The following is an 18166-nucleotide window of genomic DNA, read 5'->3' as shown; positions in this document are numbered from 1 at the left end:
TCCCTCTCCCCCTCCCCCTTCTCCCCCTCTCCCCCTCTCCCTCTCCCCCTCCCCCTTCTCCCCCTCTCCCCCTCTCCCTCTCCCCCTCCCCCTTCTCCCCCTCCCCTTCTCCCCCTCCCCCCTCTCCCCCTCCCCCCTCTCCCCCTCCCCCCTCTCCCTTCTCCCCCCTCTCCCTTCTCCCCCTCCCCCCTCTCCCTTCTCCCCCTCCCCCCTCTCCCTTCTCCCCCTCTCCCTTCTCCCCCTCCCCCTTCTCCCTCTTCTCCCCCTCCCCCTTCTCCCTTCTCCCCCTCTCCCTTCTCCCTTCTCCCCCTCTCCCTTCTCCCCCTCCCCCTTCTCCCCCTCTCCCTTCTCCCCCTCCCCCTTCTCCCCCTCTCCCTTCTCCCCCTCCCCCTTCTCCCCCTCTCCCTTCTCCCCCTCCCCCTTCTCCCCCTCCCCCTTCTCCCCCTCTCCCTTCTCCCCCTCTCCCTTCTCCCCCTCTCCCTTCTCCCCCCTCCCTTCTCCCCCTCTCCCTTCTCCCCCTCCCCCTTCTCCCCCTTCTCCCCCTCTCCCCCTCCCCCTTCTCCCCCCTCCCCCTTCTCCCCTCCCCCTTCTCCCCCCCTCCCCCTTCTCCCCTCCCCCTCTCCCCCTCCCCCTTCTCCCTCTCCCCCTCCCCCTCCCCCTTCTCCCCCTCCCCCTTCTCCCCCTTCTCCCCCTCCCCCTTCTCCCCCTTCCCCTTCTCCCCCTCGCCCCCTCGCCCCCTTCCCCTTCTCCCCCCCTCCCCCTTCTCCTTCTCCCCCTCCCCCTTCTCCCCCTCCCCCTCTCCCCCTCCCCCTTCTCCCCCTCCCCCTTCTCCCCCTCCCCCTTCTCCCCCTTCTCCCCCTCCCCCTTCTCCCCCTCCCCCTTCTCCCCCTTCCCCTTCTCCCCCTCGCCCCCTCGCCCCCTTCCCCTTCTCCCCCCCTCCCCCTTCTCCTTCTCCCCCCCTCCCCCTTCTCCTTCTCCCCCTCCCCCTTCTCCCCCTCCCACTCTCCCCCTCCCCCTCTCCCCCTCCCCCTTCTCCCTCTCCCCCCCTCCCCCTCTCCCCCTCCCCTTCTCCCCCTTCTCCCCCTCTCTCTCCCCCTTCTCCCCCTCCCTCTCCCCCTTCTCCCCCTCCCCCTTCTCCCTCTCCCCCTTCTCCCTTCTCCCCCTCTCCACCTCCCCCTTCTCCCCCTCTCCCTCTCCCTCTTCTCCCCCTCTCCCTCTCCCTCTCCCTCTCCCCCTCCCCCTTCTCCCCCTCTCCCCCTCCCCCTTCTCCCCCTCCCCCTCTCCCCCTCCCCCTCCCCCTTCTCCCCTTCCCCCTTCTCCCCTTCTCCCCTTCCCCCTTCTCCCCCTCTCCCCCTCCCCCTCCCCTTCTCCCCCTCCCCTTCTCCCCCTTCTCCCCCTCCCCTTCTCCCCCTTCTCCCCCTCCCCTTCTCTCCCCTTCTCCCCCTTCTCTCCCCCTCCCCCTTCTCCCCCTTCTCTCCCCCTTCTCTCCCCCTCCCCCTTCTCCCCCTTCTCTCCCCTTCTCTCCCCCTCCCCCTTCTCCCCCTTCTCTCCCCCTTCCCCTCTCCCGCTCTCCCCCTTCCCCTCTCCCGCTCTCCCCCTCCCCTGCTCCCCCTCCCCTCTTCTCCCCCTCTCCCTCTCCTCCTGTCCCCCTCCCCCCCCTGTCCCCCCTGTCCCCCCTGTCCCCCTCCCCCCCCTGTCCCCCTCCCCCCCCCTGTCCCCCTCCCCCCCCTGTCCCCCTCCCCCCCCTGTCCCCCCCTGTCCCCTTTCTCCCCCCCTGTCCCCTTTCTCCCCCCCCGTCCCCTTTCTCCCCCCCCCTGTCCCCCTCCCCCCCCGTCCCCCTCCCCCCCGTCCCCTTTCTCCCCCCCCCTGTCCCCCTCCCCCCCGTCCCCTTTCTCCCCCTCCTGTCCCCTTTCTCCCCTCCCCCCTTTGCCTCCTTCTGCTTCTCCCCCTTCTCCCTCTCCCTTCTCCCCCTCCTGCCCTCCTTTCTCCTCTTGCATGCTCCCCGCTCTGTCTTCCCACTCCTGCCCCTCTCCTCTCTCTTCCCCCTCCCCACCTGAGTTTGTAAATATGCATTAATTTTAAGGAATCAAACTACTGATGCGCACAAGCTGCTGTCAGATAGGTTGGGCAAGGGGTTACCTGGGAGTGTAAGTAAGAATGGAACATTTTTAATCCCTGTGTTGGGGTTGGGGGAGTAGTGGGTGAGTTGATGGATGGGAGGGCACTGTGTGTGTCTAGGTGGTTAGGTAGTGCGGGTAGTGCAGGGGTGTAGCTTCGGTCTGTGCTATTGTACTAAAAACAGTCCCATTTGTCTTGCTGACAATGTTTTAACTCTAATACTCTCTCGATTGGGGCAGAATTGATGGTGTGCGGAGTTAGTTGTCACCTATATAACTCTGTAATATGCTCATTTGCCCCTGTTGTGCCTGAGTAGATCTTTGAAAGCGTCATGTGAGGATGAGGATGCAGTAAAGCTTGGTCTAATCGCTGGCCTGCGTTTAAGGAATTTGAATATTTGGCTCTGTCGTCAGTTCTCACTCACCTCACTTTGTCTAATTAACCCAGGAACTTTGCGACTGGCTGCCGACTGCTCAGTCAACCATTCTGCACTCACTCAGTCCTCACGATGCTCTTTGAGTCTTTTAATGATAATTATTAGCGAGCTCCTGTGTGTTTGCATTCTCTGGTAGTTTCCTGAACAGGTAAGTGGCTGTCGGAAAGCGAGGAGCTTTATGTTATGTTCGTTAAACTACAGTTTCGGAGCCAGCAAGGGTTTAAGGCCGGGTGAATCTGGAGTGGAGTTAGCAAGCTTTGTGATTAATACCTTGAAGAGAAATCGCGTAAACAAGTGGAGAAAAATCATGGCAAAACAACAGATGGGGAAACCTGCACACTGACTGGGTGAAGTAACAGATTTACTGGTGAAGTGATAGATTTATTGATGACTTGTTAGAGTACGGATTTAGTGGTGACTGGAGCCCAAGATCTAGCAGTGGACAGGAAGCCAGTGCAGTTACAGGTTTGCCGTACCTTGTGATTGTAGCATGACCTCCAGCATGTGGTTTGTTGGATCTCACATGATCCTCGTGGTGGAGATGATTCTGGGAGCCAAGCTCAGCTGCAACGATGGAGTCAGGGTGCTTGTTGGCTTCCCAAGTGTTGGAAGGACAGTCTCTGAGACCCCTGGAGGTGTTGGGTGACCAATCGAGCTTGGCCATAAAGAGCCAGAGACGCCTTTTGGCAGTTGTGACCTCCAGGGGAGGGTGGAATATTGGTGATATGGTCAACCTCCAGATATGATGAAGATAATGGTGTCTGTTAACTGGAGCACGGGTTTGGCAGCAGGTTGTTGATTGGATTTGACTAACCAGATTATTGATAAATGGAGCCCAATATTGGGCAGCATCTGAACGAGCCTCTGCAATGAAAACAAGAAATGCTGGAACCACTCAGCAGGTCTGGCAGCATCTGTAAATGAGCCTCTGCAATGGCTGGTTTCATTGATCAGATTACTGATATCCAGAGTCTGATCTTCCGTAGCTAGTTATTGCTAATTAGAGCCTAGTGTTTAGTAACAGCTTTGGAAGTTTGATTGTCACTCGTAGCTGAGACACATTGGTTAGTTGCAGGTGAGGAGGGTTGTACACTAACTGGAACTTAGTCTTTGCGCAAGTTAGGAAAAAACTCAGTATTTGATGAGGTAACAGAGAGGATTTATGAGTTTAATGCAGTCGATGTGGTGAACATGGACTTCCAAAAGGCATTTGTTAAAGTGCCACTTAAAAGGCCATAGAACAAAAGGGACAGTGGCAGCATGGATACGAAGTTGGCTGAGTGACAGGGAACTGAGAGTACTGGTGAATGATTGTTTTTCAGACTGGAGGAAGGTATATAGTGGGGCTCTCCAGGGGTCAGTATTAGAGCCATTGCTTTTCTGGATCTATATTAGTGACCTGAACTTGGGTGTGCAGGGCACAATTTCAAAATTTGCAGCTGACACAGAACTTGGAAGTATTGTGAACTGTGAGGAGGATAGTGATAGACTTCAAGAGGGCATAGAGAGGCTGGTGAAATGGGCAGACGCGTGGCAGATGAAATTTAATGCAGAGAAGTGTGAAGTGATTCAATTTGGTAGGAAGAACAAGGAGAGGCAATATAAAATCAAGGGTATAATTCTAAATGGCTTGTAGGAGCAGAGGGACCTGGGGGTATGTGCACAAATCATTCAAGGTGGTAGGGTAGTTTGAGAAAGTGTTTACAAAGGTATATGGGATCCTGGACTTCATAAGTAGAGGCATAGAGTACAAAAGCAATGAAGTTATGATAAACCTATATAAAATACTGGTTCGACCTCACCTGGGGTATTGTGTCCAGTTCTGGGGGTCGTACTTTACAAGAATTACAAGAATGGTTGAGGGACTAGGATGGCGCAGTGGTTAGCACCGCAGCCTCACAGCTCCAGCGACCCGTGTTCGATTCTGGGCATTGCCTGTGTGGAGTTTGCAAGTTCTCCCTGTGACCGCGTGGTTTCCGCCAGGTGCTCCGGTTTCATCCCACAGCCAAAGACTTATAGGTTGATAGGTAAATTGGCCATTATAAATTGTCCTTAGTGTAGTTAGGTGTTAGGAGAATAGTGGGGATGTGGTAGGGAATATGGGATTAATGTAGGATTAGTATAAATGGATGGTTGTTGGTTGGCACAGACTCGGTGGGCCGAAGGGCCTGTTTCAGTGCTGTATCTCTCTCTCAATGACTTCAGTTTCATGGATTGATTGGAGAAGCTGGGGTTGTTCTCCTTGGAGAAGAGGGAGGTTGAGAGGAGATTTGATAGAGCTGTTCAAAATCATGAGTCTGGACAGAGTAGATCGAGAGAAACTGCTCCCATTGGCGGAAGGATCAAGAACCAGAGAGCACCAATTTGAGGTGATTGGCAAAAAAAGCAACAGCAACATAAGGAAAAACTTTTTTACGCAGTGAGTAGTTCGGATCTGGAATGTTCTGCCTCAGAGTGTGATGGAGGCAGATTCAGCTGTGGCTTTCAAAAGGGAATTGGAAAATTACCTGAAGAGAAAAGATTTGCAGCCCTACAGGGAAAGAACGGGGAGTGGGACTAAAACAAGAAATGCTGGAATCACTCAGCAGGTCTGGCAGCATCTGTGGAAAGTGAAGCAGAGTTAATGTTTCGGGTCAGTGACCCTTCTTCGGAACTGACAAATATTAGAAAAGTCACAGGTTATAAGCAAGTGAGGTGGGGGTGGGGCAAGAGATAACAAAGGAGAAGGTGCAGATTGGACCAGGCCACATAGCTGACCAAAAGGTCACGGAGAACAGGCAAACAATACGTTAATGGTGTGTTGAAAGACAAAGAATTAGTACAGATTAGGTGTGAATACACTGAATATTGAACAGCAGCAAGTGCAAACCTGAAGAAAAACAACCTGAAAAAAACAGTGGGTAAGCAAACTGAACAAACTAAGATGAAATGAAATAAATGCAAAAAAAGATTGTAAAAAATGTAAAAAGGAAGAAAAAATAACTAAAAATGAAAGTAAAATGGGGGGCTGTCATGCTCTGAAATTATTGAACTCAATGTTCAGTCCGGCAGGCTGTAGTGTGCCTAATCGGTAGATGAGATGCTGTTCCTCGAGCTTGCGTTGATGTTCACTGGAACACTGCAGCAATCCCAGGACAGAGATGTGAGCATGAGAGCAGGGGGGAGTGTTGAAATGGCAAGCAACCTTTGTTATCTCTTGCCCCACCCCCACCTCACTTGTTTATAATCTGTGACTTTTCTAATATTTGTCAGTTCCGAAGAAGGGTCACTGACCCGAAACGTTAACTCTGCTTCTCTTTCCACAGATGCTGCCAGACCTGCTGAGTGATTCCAGCATTTCTTGTTTTTGTTTCAGATTTCCGGCATCCGCAGTATTTTGCTTTTATTTTAGGGGAGTGGGACTAGCTGAGTTGCTCCTTGTAGAGAGATGGCTCAGACATGATGGGCCAATAGGATGCCTTCTGTGCTGTAACTATTCTGTGATTTTATGCTTCAGTAACTGAAGAGTCAAGAATGAGGGGCCATAGGTGTAAGATCAAATCTAAACAATTTAGAACAGAGGGCGAGAAACTTCTTCAACAAGGACTGTAGAACTCGAGGGATAACCTGGAAAAGTCAGGTTCAGGACTGAGGGAGAAAGGAATTGAAGGCTATACTGATAGGTTCACTGTAGAGGGCTGTAAGAAGGCTTGTATACAGCATAAACACAGACATAGGCCATATCCTGTGCTGTACATTCTGTGCAATTCTTCACACAGATTGTGATTAATACTTGATAGGGGAGGGGCAAAAACTCTGGAGTCATACAGGAGGAAGTTAAAGCACTAAAGAACGAATAAAAAAAAAGATATGTTTCTCAGGAAGGATCATCTCAAGTTGCGAATGGCCTCTTTCTCTAAACAGTTGTCTGTAACCATGAGTTTCAGGCTCTGGCAGTACTTGTCACTGCGGAGTGAGTTTCTGAAGCCTTTCTTTTAATTCTGCGGCCCATCTAGTAATATATCTAACAGATGACATTGTGCATAGGGAATTGTGACCAGGTTTAGTCTTCCGCTGAAATGGGCTTAGAGAAGGGTGCAAATTCTATACAGGACGTGTAAGACAGTTGGCATTATCAAGGGCTTTGATAGAGTAAATGAGGAGAAACTGTTTCCAGTGGCAGGAGGGCCAGTATCCAGAGGACACACATTTAAGATCATTTTTTTTATTTGTTCATGGGATGTGAGCATCCCAGCTCAGCATTTATTGCCCATCCCTCATTACCCTTGAGAAAGTGGTGGTGAGCTGCCTTCATGAACCACTGCAGTCCATGTGGTGTAGGTACACCCACAGTGCTGTTAGGAAGGGAGTTCCAGAATAATTGGCAAAAGAACCGCAGTGGAGATGAGAATTTTATTTTTACACGCGTTGCTGTGATCAGGAGTATTCTGTCTGAGTGGGTGGTGGAAGCAGATTCAATAATAACTTTCAAAAAGGAATTCATTAATATTTGAAGTGGAAATATTTACAGGCTATGGGAAAAGAGCAGGGGGGGGGGACTAATTGGACAGCTTTCAAAGAGCTGGCATGGGTTAATTGGCTAAATGGTCTCCTTCTGTGCTGTAAGAAACTATGATTTTAAAGTCCTTACATTTCTATTATAATATCCTGTGTCATGATCTATATTTGTAATATAGAGAGTTATATAGTGTAATGTATTGTGATGCAGGGAATTTTTTTATTCGTTCACGGATGTGGGATTGCACGTTCCTAATTGCCCTTGAGAAGGTGGTGGTGAACTTCCTTCTTTGTGTGGTGAAGGTATACCCACAGTGCTATTAGGTACGGTTCTCCAGCGGCTGTGAAGGAACAGCGATATTGTGGAACTAGGTGAGTTGCTGTTGCAGAGAACTGGCATAGATACGACTGGCTGAATGGCCTCCTATTCTATAACCATCCTATCATTCTATGATATTTCCAAGTCAGGATGATGCGTGTCTTGGAGGGGAACTTGCAGGTAGTGGTGTTCCCATGCATCTGCTGCCCTTGTCCTTCTAGGTGGTAGAGTTTGCAGGTTTGGAAGGTGCTGTCTCCCTTTTAAGACGGAGGAGAATTTTTTTCTCTTAGTGGGATTAGTTTGTGGAATCTTCTTCCCCACAAAGTACTGGACGCTGGGTCATTGAATTTATTCAAGGCTGAGTTAGATAGATTTTTGATAGACAAGGGAGTCAAAGATTATGGGGGCCAGAAAGGAAAATGGAGTTGAGACCACAACCAGATCAGCCATGATCTTATTGAATGGCAGAGCAGGCTTGAAGGGCTGAATGGCCTACTCCTGCTCCTAAGTCCTATGTTTGGAAGCCTTGGCAAGTTGCTGCAGTGCATCTTGTAGATGGTACACACTGCTGCCACTGTGCGTCGGTAGAGGAGGGAGTGAATGTTTAAGGTGGTGGATAGGGTACCAATCAAGCTGGATGGTGTCGACCTCCTTGAGTGCTGCACTCATCCAGGTAAATGGAGAGTATTCCATCACACTCCTGACTTGTGCCTTGTAGATGGTGGACAGGCTTTGGGGAATCAGGAAGTGAGTTACTTGCCGCAGAATTTCCAGCTTCTGACCTGCTCTTGTAGCCACAGCTGGTCCAGTTCGGTTTCTGGTTAATGTTGACCCTAGGATGTTGATGTTGGGGATTCAGCAATGGTAATGACCACATCCCTTCTCCTTTCTACACCGTGAACATGAGTGTGCAAAGGAAGAAAAGTGGGATGTTCTCTACAGTGTCCTGGCTAATATTTATGCCAGGAATGTACAATTTATATATTTATGGCGAACACAAATAAAGAACAAAGCAGATTATCTGGCCATCTATCTCATTGCTGTTTGCGGGATCTTGTGTGTAATTTGGCTGCCGCGTTTCCTGTGTTACAACAGAGACTGCACTTCACAGAGTACTTAGTTGGTTGTAAAGTGCTTTGAGATGTCCTGAGGTTGTGTAAGGTGCTATAGAAATGCAAGTGCTTTCTTTTTTTCCTGATGAAACCTCCAGCTTCAACCGAATAAGGTTTAGATATCCTCTGAGCTGGATTTTAAATCTCTTTCGGTGCCCAATTGGTAAAGGCACTGCTGCAGTGGTGTTGAGCAAACTTGGTTTAATCTCTGTTCAGTTAGTTCTCAACACTGCAACTGTAGGGGCAACAGTTGGCCTCAGTATTTTGATGTTAGGAAGGGAGCATAAAAAAGTCCGGGTTCCTGCTCTGCACACAATCCATGCACTGCCGCTGGAACGTGAGGTGTCTGGATGTCGTGGGGAAGGGATCAAGCCAGGCTGTGATGCCCCATTAGGGTGGAGCTGCCTGCCAACCTCACCGTCTTGGCTCGGACATATGAACATACGAATTAGGAGCAGGTGTAGGCCACTCGGCCCCTCGAGCCTGCTTCACCATTCAGCAAGATCATGGCTGATCTGATTGTAACCTCAATTCCACATTCCTGCCTACCCCCGATAACTTTCCACCCCCTTGCTTATCAAGAATCTATCTACCTCTGCCTCAAAAATATTGAAAGACTCTGCTTCCACCACCTTTTGAAGAAGAGAATTCCAAACACACTCAACCTGCTAAGGGAGAAAAATGTCTTCTCATTTCTGTCTTAAATGGGCGACCCCTTATTTTTAAACAGTGAAACCGAGTTCTAGATTCTCCCACAAGGGGAAACATCCTTTCCACATACACCCTTTCAGGACCCCTCAGAATTTTATATGTTTCAATCAAGTCGCTTCTTACTCTTCTAAATTCCAGCGAATACAAGCCTAGCCTGTCCAACTTTTCCTCATAAGACAACCACCTCAGTCCAGGTATTAGTCTAGTAACCCTTCTCTGAACTGCTTCCAAAGCATTTACATCCTTCCTTAAATAAGGAGGCCAGTACTGTACACAGTAATCCCGATGTGGTCTCACCAATGCCCTGTATAATTGAAGCATAACCTCCCTACTTTTGTATTCCATTCCCCTTGCAATGAACATAAGAACTAGGAGCAGGAATAGGCAATTCAGCCCCTCGAGCCTGCTCCGCTATTCAATACGATCATGGCTGATCTCATCTTGGCCTCAACTCCACTTTCCTGCCCGTTCTCCATAACCCTTCAACCCATTTCTGATTAAAAATCTGTCTATCTCCTCAAATTTACCCAGTGTCCCGGTATCCACCGCACTCTGGGGTATGATAACATTCTATTAGCTTTTCTAATTACTTGCTGTATCTGCATACTTATCTTTTGTGATTCATGCATGAGGACACCCAGATCCCTCTGCATCTCAGAGCTCTGCAATCTCTCACCATTTAGATAATATGCTTTTTTATTCTTCCTGCCAAAATGGACAATTTCACATTTCCCACATTATACTGCATTTGCCAGATCTTTGCCCACTCATATAACCTATCTAGATCCCTTTGTAGCCTCCTTATATCCTCTTCACAACTTACTTTCCTACGAAGGGTCACTGACCCGAAACGTTAACTCTGCTTCTCTTTCCACAGATGCTGCCAGACCTGCTGAGTAATTCCAGCATTTCTTGTTTTTACTTTCCTACCTATCTTTGTGTCATCAGCAAATTTAGCAACCATACCTTCAGTCCCTTCAGACGGCAAGAATAGTCACTTAGATGAGTTAACACTAACCCCAGTGGAATGTGCTGGGACATGAATCAGTGAAGGAGGGGAAAACATTCGCAAAATCTCAAGGAAATGTGTAGATCAGCAATGTGCTGACTTCTGCTCCTCCGGGGATTTGGATGGGACTGCTTGCCTACATGAAGCATTACACCCTGTAAATTCCCTACATGATAACACACTATATATTGCTCTGCACAGAGATGCTAAATAGTCTAAGCAACATGCTATAGACAGAATGAAGCAATCCCGCAACCAACAGATTAAACAACTTATAGGAGGATGATAGGAGAACATCCCTATCCTGAGTGATGTCGGAGCCTCCTCCTGAGATCCCCAGCATCACTGATGCCAGTCTTCAGCCAATTCAATTCACTCCACATGATGTCAAGAAACAGCTGAGCTCCCTGGATACAGCAAAGGCTATGGGCCCCGACAACATCCCAGCTGTAGTACATAAGTCTTGTGCTCCAGAACTAGCTGTGCCCCTTGCTGTTCCAGTACAACTAAAAACACCGGCATCTACTGGACAATGTGGAAAATTGCCCAGGTATGCTGTCCACAAAAAAGCAGGACAAATCCTATCCGACCAATTACCGACCCATCAGTCTACTCCCAATCATCAGTAAAGTGATGGAGGGAGGGTGTCATCAACAGTGCCATCAAGCAGCACTTACTCCGCAATAACCTGCTTAGTGACGCTCAGTTTGGTTTCCATCAGGGCCACTCAGCTCCTGACCTCATTACAGCCTTGGTCCAAACATGGGCAAAAGAATTCCAGAGATGAGGTGAGAGTGACTGCCCTTGACATCAAAGCAGCATTTAACTGAGTGTAATATCAAGGAACCTGAGCAAAATTGAAGTCAATGGGAATCAGGGGGAAAACTCTCCGCTGGTTGGAGTCATACCTAGCACAAAAGAAAATGGTTGTGGTTGTTGGAGGCCAATCTCTCAGCTCCAGGACATCACTGCAGGAGTTCCTCAGAGTAGTGTCCTGGGTCGCACCATCTTCAGCTGCTTCATCAATGATATTCTGTCCATCATAAGGTCAGAAAGAGGGTGTTTGCTGATTGCACAATGTTCAGCACCATTCTCAACTCCTCAGATACTGAAGCAGTCCTTAACCATATACAGCAAGATCTGGACAACATCCAGGCTTGGGCTGGTAAGTGGCAAGTAACATTCATGCAAATGCCAGGAAATGACCATCTCCAACAAGAGAATCTAACCATCTCCCCTTGATATTCAACGGCATTACCAGCAGCTTTTTCGGAAGCAGAGGCTGTGGGAGCGAGAGAACAGCTGGGAAGTCAGTTTCAGCCTAAAGTAGATTACCGTTTGTTTCGGTAGAACAGGGGACTTCTGGGTAAGTAAAAACTTATATATTTGGGCAGTGGCTGAACCCGAGACACTACACGTAGTGTATCCCACCCGCCGCCCTCCTCTAACCAAAAAAAAAGGACACTGGTGTGTGATAAGGTAAGCTTTTTTAATTTCTTCTGTATCGTGTGATTGGTTAAAAATTTACTTTCTTTTTTTTACTTACTACTTTTTTTGATTTATCTATTGGTTATTTGAAAAAGACCATAGGAGAGAAGTATCAGAAAGTATTTAACTCATAAATTTATATAAAGTAATAAAGTAATTAACTAAGTAGAGATGGCTGGGCAGGTGAGGTGCTGTAGCTGTATGATGTGGGAGCTGGCTGACCCCATTGTGAACGGCAGGGACCACATCTGCAGCAAGTGTTGGTTGCTGGAAGAACTCCGGCTCAGAGTTGATGATCTTGAATCTGAGCTTCAAACACTGCGGCACATCCGGGAGGGGAAGAGTTACCTGGACGTTTTGTTTCAGGAGGCAGTCACACCTGGTAGATTAAGTAATTCAAATTCAGTTAGTGATCAGGTACAACAGGGTGTGATTGCAAGTGAGGCAGGTAGGGAGATCCTGAGTTCAGGAGTGGAGGAGCCTCAGCCTTTGACCTTATCCAACAGGTACGAGATACTTGCTCCCTGTGTGGATAAGGAAAAGGGCTGCGGGGAGGATGAGCCAACTAACCATGGCACCATGGTGCAGAAGGCCATTCAAGAGGGGGGAGCAAAAAGACAAGTGGTAGTTATAGGGGATTCTATAATTAGGGGGATAGATAGTATCCTTTGCAAGCCAGATTGGGAGTCCCGCATGGTGTGTTGCCTGCCCGGTGCCAGGGTGCAGGACATCTCTGACCGGCTTGAAAAGATATTGGAGCGGGAGGGGGAGGATCCAGTTGTTGTGGTCCACGTTGGGACTAACAACATAGGCAAGGCTAGGATGGAGGACCTGTTTGGGGATTATAAAGCACTAGGATCGAAATTAAGGAACAGGTCCTCGAGGGTCATAATCTCCGGATTACTGCCCGAGCCACGTGCAAAGTGGCTTAGGGATAAGAATATTAGGGAAGTAAACACATGGCTAAGGGAGTGGTGTGGGAAAGAGGGGTTCCATTTCATGGGGCATTGGCATCAGTTTTGGAACCGGGGGGATCTGTACCGATGGGACGGTCTCCACCTGAACCGATCTGGAACCAGTGTTCTAGCGAAACGGATAAATAGGGTGGTCTCTAGGACTTTAAACTAGTGACTCGGGGAAGGGAAAGGGAAAACTACAGGGAGTATGATGATAAATAAAAAGGTAAGCAGCAGGTTAACATGTGTGCAGGAGGGTTTAAGTTCAAGGCAGACTATGAAAGAAGCAGAAAGGAAGGATAACTCAGGAGTTATTATTAGAGATGTTGGGAATCATGAGGGTAAGAAAGCTAGCATAAAGGCACTTTACCTGAATGCTCGTAGCATTCGTAACAAGGTTGATGAGTTAACGGCACAAATCATCGCGAATGAATATGATTTGGTAGCCATTACGGAGACATGGTTACAGGTTGATCACGACTGGGAGTTAAATATCCAGGGGTACCAGACTATTCGGAAGGACAGACAGAAAGGTAAGGGAGGTGGTGTAGCTCTGATATTCAAGGATGACATCAGGGCGCTGCTGAGAGATGATATAGGTTCTATGGAGAATGAGGTTGAATCCATTTGGGTGGAAATTAGAAACTCTAAGAAGAAAAAGTCATTGATAGGCGTAGTCTATAGGCCACCAAATAATAACATCACATTGGGGTGGGCAATAAACAAAGAAATAACTAATGCCTGTAAAAATGGTTCGGCAATTATGGGGGATTTTAATCTACATGTAGATTGGTCGAACCAGCTCAGTCAGGGTAGCCTTGAGGAGGAATTCGTTGAGTGTATCCGTGATAGTTTTCTTGAACAGTATGTAATGGAACCGACGAGGGAGCAAGCTATCCTAGATCTAGTACTGTGTAATGAGACAGGAATAATTAATGACCTCATGGTTAGGGATCCTCTTGGAAGGAGTGATCACAGTATGGTTGAATTTAGAATACCGATGGAGAGTGTGAAGATAAAATCCAATACCAGGGTCCTGCGCTTGAACAAGGGGGACTACAATAGAATGAGGGAGGACTTGGCTAAAGTGGACTGGAAACAAAGATTTTACGGTGGGACAGTTGACGAGCAGTGGAGGACTTTCAAAGCAATTTTTCAAAGTGCTCAGCAAAAGTATATTCCAGTGAAAAGGAAGGACTGGAAGAAAAGGGGTAATCTGCCATGGGTGTCTAAGGAAATAAGGGAGGCTATCAAATTGAAAAAGAAGGCATACAAAGTGGCCAAAAGCAGCATGAAACTAGAAGATTGGGAAAACTTTAAAGGTCAGCAGAAAGCTACAAAAAGAGCTATAAAGAAAAGTAAGATGGAACATGAGAAAAAGCTAGCACAGAATATAAAGACAGATAGCAAAAGTTTCTATAAATATATAAAACGAAAAAGAGTGGCTAAAGTAAACGTTGGTCCTTTAGAGGATGAGAAGGGGAATTTAGTTATGGGATATGATGAAATGGCCGAGGCATTGAACAGGTATTTTGTATCAGTCTTCTCAGTGGAGGACATTAATAACATGCCAGTAATGGACAAAGAGACGAACATAGGTGAGGACCTGGGAACAATCATTATTACGGAAGAGGTAGTGTTGGCCAAGCTAATGGAGCTAAGGATTGATAAGTCTCCTGGCCCTGATGGAATGCATCCCAGGGTTCTAAAAGAGATGGCGGGAGAAATAGCAGGTGCACTGACGGTAATTTTCCAAAATTCGCTGGACTCTGGGGTAGTCCCAGCAGATTGGAAAACAGCAGATGTGACGCCACTGTTTAAAAAGGGAGGTAGACAAAAGATGGGGAATTATAGACCGATTAGCTTAACCTCTGTAGTGGGGAAGATGCTTGAGTCTATCATCAAGGAAGAAATAGCAGGGCATCTCGATAAAAATTGTCCCGTTGGGCAGACGCAGCATTGGTTCATGAAGGGCAGGTCATGCTTGACAAATCTTTTGGAATTCTATGATGACATTACGAGCAAGGTGGACAATGGGGACCCAGTGGATGTGGTGTACCTAGATTTCCAAAAGGCCTTCGACAAGGTGCCGCACAAGAGGCTGCTGCATAAGATAAGGATGCATGGCGTCGGGTAAAGTATTAGCATGGATAGAGGATTGGTTGACTAACAGGAAGCAGAGAGTGGGGATAAATGAGTGCTATTCTGGTTGGCAATCAGTCACTAGTCGTGTGCCTCAGGGATCGGTGTTGGGACCGCAATTATTTACAATTTATATAGATGATTTGGAGTTGGGGACCATGTGTAGGCTGTCAAAGTTTGCAGATGACACTAAGATGAGTGGCAGAGCAAAGTGTGCAGATGACTGTGAAACTTTGCAGAGGAACATAGATACATTGAGTGAGTGGGCAAAGGTCTGGCAGATGGAATACAATGTTAGTAAATGTGAAGTCATTCATTTCGGTAGGAGTAACAGGAAAAAGGATTATTATTTGAATGGTAAAAAGTTGCAGCATGCTGCTATGCAGAGGGACCTAGGTGTCCTTGTGCATGAATCGCAGAAGGTTGGTCTGCAGGTACAGCAAGTAATTAGGAAGGCAAATGGAATTTTGTCCTTCATTGCTAAAGGGATTGAGTTTAAAAGCAGAGAGGTTATGTTGCAGCTGTATAAGGTACTGGTGAAGCCGCACCTGGAGTACTGTGTGCAGTTTTGGTCTCCTCACTTGAGAAAGGATGTACTGGCACTGGAGAGGGTGCAGAGGAGGTTCACTAGGCTGATTCCAGAGTTGAGGGGGTTGGCTTATGAGGAGAGACTGAGTAGATTGGGATTATATTCATTGGAGTTCAGAAGAATGAGGGGGGATCTTATAGAAACATATAAAATCATGAAGGGAATAGATAAGATACAAGTAGAGAGGATGTTTCCACTGGCAGGTGAAGCTAGGACAAGAGGGCATAGCCTCAAGATTAGAGGGAGCAGATTTAGGACTGAATTAAGAAGGAACTTCTTCACCCAGAGGGTTGTTAATCTATGGAATTCCTTGCCCAGTGAAGTAGTTGACGCTTCTTCAGTAAACGTCTTTAAAGCTAAGGTAGATATCTTTTTGAACAATAAAGGAATTAAGGGATACGGTGGGAGCGCGGGTAAGTAGATCTGAGTCCACGAAAAGATCAGCCATGATCTTATTGAATGGCGGAGCAGGCTCGAGGGGCCGGACGGCCTACTCCTGCTCCTAGTTCTTATGATCTAATGAATCCCCCACTATCAACATCCTGGGGGGTACCATTGACCAAAAGAATTAACTTGAGCAGCTGTGTAACATTTTCTGTGGCTACAAGAGCAGGTCAGAGGCTGGGTATTCTGTGACACGTACCTCACCTCCTGACTCCCCAAAGCCTGTCCACCATCTACAAGGCACAAGTCAGGAGTGTGATGGAATACTCTCCACTTGCCTGGATGGGTGCAGCTCCAATAACACTCAAGAGGCTTGACACCATCCAGGACAAAGCAGCCTGCGTGATTGGCACCCCATCCACAAACATTCACTTCCTCCACCACCGACGCACAGTGGCAGCAGTGTGTACCATCTACAAGATACACTGTAGCACCCTGCCAAGGATTCATTAACAGCACCTTCCAAACCCACGACCTCTACCACCTATAAGGATAATGGTAGCATGAACATCAACCACCTCCATGTCGCACTCTATTCTGACTTGGAAATATATTGTTATTCCTTCATTGTCATTGGATCAAAATGCTGGGCCTTCCTTCCTTAATAGCGCTATGGGAGCAATTTCACCACACGACTGCAGCTATTCAAGGAGGTGGCTCACCACCAACACCTCGGGGAGTTGGGGTGGACAGTAAACACTGGATTTGCCAGCGACAATCATATCCCATGAATGAATTAATGAATCATGACTTTATCTGCTGTGTGAATACACAGACTGACCCGGTCAATCAGGATCTGAGATGCTGCTGTTTGCGAGTCCGACCCTGCAGCTGCTTATTTCTAGGGCTGCTGTATTGTGTTTTCAGCTTGCTGGTTGTTCACAGAACTTCGCCAGCTGATAACAGATACTCTAGCCAATTGTGTACCTGCTAATACCTTGTCTAGCTGGACAGGATCGGCGATCAGGCCGGGCAGTACAGCTGGTATTGGAAGTGGGTCAGGTTCTCTGGGGTTATCTGGTGCTCGTGTCCCAGTGGGCAGTGAGTGTGGATCAATGTTTGTACGATAGGAAGATGAGAAGGCCTCTCAGCCCATCTAATTTAATCATCCAGAAGGATCTTAACCTTGAAGTTTTTCCTCCCGTACTCTGTTTGGGTCTTTATTCCATATGTTGATCACTTTCTGTTTGAAGAGGACTTCCCTGGTATCAGTCCCAAAGTTGCCTTTTACTGTTTTGAATCCATGTGAACAAAGAACAGTACAGCACAGGAACAGGCCATTTGGCCCTCCAAGCCTGCGCCGATCTTGATGCCTAAACTAACACCTTCTGCATTTCCGGGGTCCATATCCCTGTATTCCCATCCTATTCATGTATTAGTCAAGATGCCTCTTAAACGTCACTATCGTATCTGCTTCCACCACCTGCCCTGGCAGCAAGTTCCAGGCACTCACCACCCTCTGTGTAAAAAACTCGCCTCGCACATCCCCTCTAAACTTTGCCCCTCGCACCTTAAACCTATGTCCCCTAGTAACTGACTCTTCCACCCTGGGAAAAAGCTTCTGACTATCCACTCTGTCCATGCTGCTCATAACTTTGTAAACCTCTATCATGTCGCCCCTCCACCTCCGTCATTCCAGTGAAAACAAACCAAGTTTATCCAACCTCTCCTCATAGCTAATGCTCTCCAGACCAGGCAACATCCTGGTAAACCTCCTCTGTACCCTCTCCAAAGCCTCCACGTCCTTCTGGTAGTGTGGCGACCAGAATTGCACGCAATATTCTAAGTATGGCCTAACTAAGGTTCTGTACAGCTGCAACATGACTTGCCAATTTTTATATTCTATGCCCTGATCGATGAAGGCAAGCATGCCGTATGTCTTCTTGACTGCCTTATCCACCTGCGTTGCCACTTTCAGTGACCTGTGGACCTGTACGCCCAGATCTCTCTGCCTGTCAGTACTCCTAAGGGTTCTGCCATTTACTGTATACCTCCCACCTGCATTAGACCTTCCAAAATGCATTACCTCACATTCGTCCGGATTAAACTCCATCTGCCATTTCTCCGCCCAAGTCTCCAACCGATCTATATCCTGCTGTATCCTCTGACAATTCTCATCATTATCCGCAACTCCACCAACCTTTGTGTCGTCCGCAAACTTACTAATCAGACCAGCTACATTTTCCTCCAAATCATTTATATATACTACAAACAGCAAAGGTCCCAGCACTGACCCCTGCGGAATACCACTAGTCACATCCCTCCATTTGCTTCAGTTCTACTTCCGTAGTTTAATTTTAACGTAATATTCCAGGTTCGCTTTTTCTGTACCCTGCACTGTTCTA

General features: G+C 47.9%; 1 protein-coding gene across 5 annotated transcripts in view; it reads left to right on the top strand.

The window, feature by feature from the left end:
• The window catches only part of LOC137369700 (anion exchange protein 2-like), a 405213-nt gene that overhangs the window by 69455 nt on the left and 317592 nt on the right, over positions 1–18166 (top strand). Inside the window, exon 1 of one of the 5 annotated variants that reach the window (XM_068031044.1) lies at positions 2605–2702. The exons of 3 other annotated variants lie outside the window; for them this stretch is intronic. The gene's annotated coding sequence lies outside the window, so the exon portion shown is untranslated. Of the gene's footprint in view, positions 1–2604; positions 2703–2772; positions 2902–18166 lie in introns of those variants that run through there. One more of the 5 variants, XM_068031048.1, reaches the window with a different exon arrangement.

Source organism: Heterodontus francisci, chromosome 5, assembly GCF_036365525.1.
Source record: "Heterodontus francisci isolate sHetFra1 chromosome 5, sHetFra1.hap1, whole genome shotgun sequence".
NCBI classification, from domain to species: domain Eukaryota; kingdom Metazoa; phylum Chordata; class Chondrichthyes; order Heterodontiformes; family Heterodontidae; genus Heterodontus; species Heterodontus francisci.
The sequence above is the reverse complement of the archived record's forward strand: the minus strand, read 5'-3'. Positions and strand labels throughout refer to the sequence as shown.